We start from the raw sequence: 6122 nt of genomic DNA, 5'->3' as shown, positions 1-6122 counted from the left end.
TTGTTTTTGATTCCTCTAAAATGAATACCAAATTGAATTGTATGAGTAAATTTTTAATTAAACTAATAAATAGTATTTTTTAGGCATATTAAGGTTACAAACCACTTACCATGGGTAAATCCAATCTAGGTTCTTTGGTTGTGCCATAGCACAAACATAACACCAAATAAAATAAATAAATGTAAGTTACATGATTAAAATTTATAATAGAAAGCATAAAGTTAATACATGTGCTACAAATTCATTCGGTAAAAAGATTGGGAATTCAAATTTTACCGTAGTTCCAGAAACCTAAAATCAATTAACAAATTAGTCACACATCATAATCATGTTGTAGAAATCCAATTCGTGTAAGTAAGAGAGAAAATCCACGAGAAAGAGAGAGAGAGAGAAATATTTTTGAGAAACTTTTAAGAGAAGTAACTCAATTTCTGAAAAAATGAGATATATGATATCAAATGTACATGTGTTATATTTATTTATAGACTACATTAATGGGCCTAATCTGAGTAATTAAAGGCTCAACCGACTAGATCAACTAATTACATAACTAAACAAATGCTAACATTACAATCTAAAAAGAAAAAGAAAATATAGTGTAAAGTCAAAACTTTGCAATGCATGTTTGGGTCACTTAAAGTCTGAACTGGCCTCTGCTCCCAATAGAGAAATTGGAGAACTATCTCTTATCTTTCCAGGGACACCAAGAATGCCCAAATCTGATGTTGGAAGCTCTATATATGGCCTGCACAAGAAACAATGTCAAAACAAGAAAAACAAATTATAGGAATTAATTAAAATTTACGACTAAGACCAAAATGACTCATTATAACAAATCAAAGCTAATATATCACAATATAATACTAATAAAAGTTAAATAAATAAAAAATAATGCATAGAAAGATATACAAAAATAGGTCTATCAAATACTGCTACACTTATTCTATTGCACTCTAGGTCAAAACTCACTAATAAATCTAAAATTCAAAAGAAAGTAAATACAAAATTTTAATATTTTTTTTAATGAATTTCCAATGTATAGAAAAAGGAAAAGAGTGCTATAAACAATCTTTGAGACATAAATGACATTAAAAGCAAACAAGAAAATAAGTAAAATTAAAGAATGATTCAAAACATGATAGAATCTCACAAGATGGAGTATAACTCTCAACTCTCAAGTGTTTAGGATTATATTTACACTCAAACACATCATGAAAATTAACACATCCAAACTTTGACAAGCCTTTAATTCCCACAACTTGAAAAACATGCAATTAAAGATCAAAAGGACTTTTTTAGCTTGTAATGTGGCCAAGGTAAAGGTGGGATAAGAGAAAGATTTGCAAGCTATAAACCAAAGAGAAAAGATGAGCAATGGGAAATAAATTCGATAAGCATGAAAGCTACCCCAAATAAAATTCTTTTGTTTTCTTTGACTTCCCACTTATTTCAACCATTTTTTCTTTCCTTTTCTCTTCTTCTTATTTTCTTTTTAATGCATTTCTATGTTTTTTTTAATATTTTTTATATCATTTTTTCTTTGTTTTTCTTTTCAAGCTAATGCCAAACAACTCAACAACATCAACACAAAACTATTACCTTGGGGTTATACCCCCACACTTATTTAGAACTTATTCGCAAACCAATTCCAAAGCTCCTTTAATCCCTAAGATTAATGCGTATCATGGTTTTTCACTTCATGGCTTATCACAAGCATCAAATCAAAGAAAAGGTTATATAGTCTCAAAGGGGGTAACAAAGAAAAAAATGTAAGGTAGGTCATTTTGGCTAGTAGCTTATAAGAAAGAAGGCCTAAATCATATCAATAATGCATGTGAAACAAGAGGCATCAAAGAGAGTTCAGGCAAAACCTAGAGTAACTAGTAACATAAGTTCAATCACACAAGAAAGAAAATGGCATGGAGTGATGTATTCCATCCATCAAAATAGACACAATCTCCCAAGGTTAATATCTTATCACTAATGAATCAAACTTTAATTTTTCAAGAAACTTACTATACTTAAAATGTAAAAATGACTCATCAAGTATTGCAACCTATCAACTAAAAATTATGAAATAACTTTCACAATTCATACATCTAGAAATTCAAAAGAAAGTATGGAAATTTATGTATTTACTAACTTTGCTTTTCTTATACAAACAACAAAATCAACAAATAGAAACAACAAGTATATAGAAAAAATGAAAAATGTAGAAATATCAAAACTAAAATAGTAAAAATACAGAAAGAACAATCATAACAAAACTAGAAAATAGAAATAGAAATAGAAAAAAAATACAAAATTAGAAAGAGAAATACAATATAGAATACATAAATAGAAATAGAATATAGAAACAAAATATAAATAGGGACATAATATAGAAATAGAATACAAAAACAACAAACTAAAATTGTAAAATACAGAAACAAAATTATCATTTTTTTATATACAACTCAACTCAAAAATTACTATATTTTTCTATTAATATGTGTTGTGAGACTTGTTATGTACACTTTATACTCAGTTTTCAAATTTTAAAGTTGCTTCCTCTACGAGTTTTTTTAAATTCTTTCTTCTCTTTTTCCCTATCAGAATTTTCTCTTTACATTTTTCTACACGAATAAACTGTAGAGTCTTGATGAAGATGTATGACTAATTTGTTCATTCGATTTGAGGTTTTATGAATCACGATAAAATTTGAATTCTCGATTCTTGGAATTGTGTGATGGCGTTGCTTATTCACTATCAAAAATTACTAAATTGCCCCTAAAAGTTTGTAATATAGGGAACAACGTAGGTCATTATTTACGAAGACACAATCACATTAAATTAATATTTTATCATGCAATTAGGAAGGAGATTTTAATATTTGAACAGTATTCAATCAACAAACAAACAATTAGGAATCGAAAATTCAATTAGAGAAGTATCGATTCAAGGTTTTAATCTGTACGGTTAAATTTTCATAGTTCAACAATAAAATTGAATTCTCAATAAACCTAATTCAACACGAACTTAATAAAAAATGTAGATCTAGATCTAGATCTATGAATTTCGTCAAAACATGAAATGCAATTGCAATCTCATAATTTTAATAAAATTTAAGAGTCGTGAATAGTTGAATTACATGATTTAGGTTATTTTAAGTCTAAATGTAAATCTATATATAAATTTAAATCTAAAATTAATCTTCAATCTTTGTTCTACATCAAAAAAAAATCATAATCATGAAAAACAAAAGAAAAACCTAGAATAGAGAAGAAGAGAAATAGAGAATTCATTTGGTAAAAAGATCAAAAACTTGAATTTTACTATATTTTTTGAAGCTTAGAATCAATTAACGAACTAGCCATGCATCATAATCATGTTGCAACAATTTAATTCATGTAATCAAGAGAGAGAATCTTAGAGAGAGAGAGAGGGAATTTTGAGAAACTTCTAGGAGAAGCAACTTAATTTATGAAAAATGAGGTACATGATATCAAGTGTATATGTGTCACTTATTTATAAACTATATTAATTGACCTAATCTAAGTAATTAAAGGTTGGGCCCACTAAATCAACTAATTACATCACTAAACAAATCCTAACATTACAATCTAAAAAGAAAAAAAAATACTATGTAGGGTCGCAACTTTGTAATGTACTTTTGGGTCACTTAACGTCCGAACTGGCCCTTGTTCACACTAAAGAAGTTGTAGAACTATCTTTTATCTTTCCAGGCACACCAAGAACGTTCAATTCCTATGTTGGGAGCTCTAGATATGGTCTATACTAGAAACAATGTCAAAACAAGAAAAAACTACAGGAATTAACTAAAATTTATATCTAAGACCAAAATGACTCACTAGAACAAATCAAAGCTAATATATCACTATATGATACTAATAAAAGTCAAATAAACCTAAAATAATGCATAGAAAGATGTAAAAAAATTGTTCTATCATTATGTTAGCTCAATGGGTTGGGAGACTTTTTCATGTCATAGCTTATGCTTCTTGCACATTGGATGTAGCTCAAGCTAATTATACTACCACTAGAAAAGATCTTTTAACAATTGTTTTTACATTAGATAAATTTTGTGCTTATTTGCTAGGCTCTAGTATTTTTGAATTTTCTTATCATCTAGCATTGAAATTCTTGTTGAAGAAACCTAATGTTAAGCCCAAGTTGATCATATGGATGCTATTGGAGACCAAATTTTAACTTAAATCGAAACATTCTAAAGTGTTTGTGTACAAATATTACACAAAACCGGAACAAAACTCAAAGAAAATGTTAGAATGTATTAGTATATACAAAAGAAATTTCATGAACAGTTAGTAGGTGTGATAAAATCAAGATTGTGATAGCATTGTCGAATCACTATAAAATAATTATTAGATTTCCCCGTAGATTTATATTATAGGGAAAAACCTAGGTCATTCTTCTTGAAGACACAAATCAATAAAATTTGAATCTATCATGCAATTATTAGAATGGGGATTTATGAACAAAGAAAAATAAATTCAATAGAAATTAAACAAAAACAAAAAAAAATAATAGAAAATTCCAATAAAAAAATGCATCAATTTAACATTTCAATTGTTGTGGTGAAACTTTCACAGTTCAAAATGTAATTTGAATTCAATCATCCTCAAATCAGCATGAACATAATTAAAATGTAGATCTAGATCTATAGAACTTCATAAAAATACAAAATGTAATCATGATCTTACAATTTTCATGAAATTCAAGAACAACGAATGGTTGATTTAAGCGATTTTAGATTTAGATCTAAAACACACTTCAATTCAAATCCATATCTAGTATAAACATAGTTCATATTCATGAAAAATGAAAATTGGATCTAGAAAAGAAAAGAAGACGAGGTGAAGAATTCGTATGGTAAAATTAAATCAAAACTTGAACCTTACCGCAATTCATGGAATCTCGAATTGATTAAGTGGGTTTTCCATGCATTTCCATCGAGATGTTGTAGTCAATTTGTGATAAAATTGTATATAGAGATAAATTCATGAGAGTAAGATAGAGAAAGATTGAATTTAGAGAAAAATGTGAGTGAAGAAACTGTAAATTTGAAAAATGAGCAAAACTATACAAAAAAAATGTATCTTAGCACATATTAATAGGCTAAATTAGTGGGCCTAGTTAGAATATTTACAAGCTTGAATCCACTGAGCACCTAATAACAAGACTAAGTTACTTTTAAAATAATTTTCTAAAGAATACTCAATACAAAATGAAGAGGCGAAAACTTGTGGCGCATGTTAGGACCTCAATACATCCTAAATGGTTAAAACTCCTAAAAGAGAAGTTATAGAGCTCTGTCTTAGCTTTCAAAGGACACAAAGAATTTCTGATTCTAGACTCTAGAGATCAAGATATGGCTTATGCAATACAATATGTCAAAGTGGGTAGAATTTAAGAAAATTAACTAGAATTTAGAATTAAAACCAATATAGCCCATTAAAACAAATCTCAACCAATTCATAAATTTAAGACACGTATAGATGTCAAATAAGCTCAATATAATACATATATATTCATAGTTGTTGTTCACAACTATTAAAGGTGAAGTATCAATTAGAAGACTACTCTAATGTTGAACATCATATACCTGTATTTAGATATAATACTAGTGCTATAAATCTTCCTAAAAATTTGATACAATATTCTAAAACAAAACACATTTCGATAAGATATCATTTCATTTGAGATTGCATACAAAAAGGAGTTTTTGATTGATATTGATCATCAATGTGTTGATGTCTTTACAAAAGTTTTAGCTAAAGAATGCTTTAGATTCATTAAGAGTATTTTAACCTGAAATGTAAAATAGACTAAGTATCGACATGCATTGACTTATATATGAATCATCATACATGTATCATCTATCATGCATCATTTTTGAATGTAATGTCTATTATTTCATTAATTTGTCATGAATATTATTATATTATTGTATCCACACTAACATATCATATTTTTCTAGAAAGGTATCTCATGTATTTAATGATTTTGATGATTACAAAAAAAGGTTTTGGATAAAATGCATGGAATAGTAGGACACTCGGAGATATTGTTGAATCAACATTATTGATCAACCTTTTCCTCTC

The 6122-nt window shown here is 27.7% G+C and overlaps 1 long non-coding RNA gene across 1 annotated transcript; it reads right to left on the bottom strand.

Annotated features, from left to right (window-relative positions):
* Positions 1–386: 386 nt before the first annotated feature.
* Positions 387–5495, bottom strand: LOC145958843 (uncharacterized). The gene is made up of 2 exons (XR_014434398.1): positions 4920–5495; positions 387–745 (listed from the first exon to the last, which is right to left on the bottom strand). It is a non-coding gene; the product is annotated as an uncharacterized LOC145958843 (long non-coding RNA).
* Between the last annotated feature and the right edge of the window lie 627 nt (positions 5496–6122).

The sequence above is a fragment of the Cajanus cajan genome, chromosome 6 (assembly GCF_000230855.2).
Source record: "Cajanus cajan strain Asha chromosome 6, NIPB_CcT2T_4, whole genome shotgun sequence".
In the NCBI taxonomy this organism is placed as follows: domain Eukaryota; kingdom Viridiplantae; phylum Streptophyta; class Magnoliopsida; order Fabales; family Fabaceae; genus Cajanus; species Cajanus cajan.
This window is presented reverse-complemented; position numbering and strand designations above follow the sequence as displayed.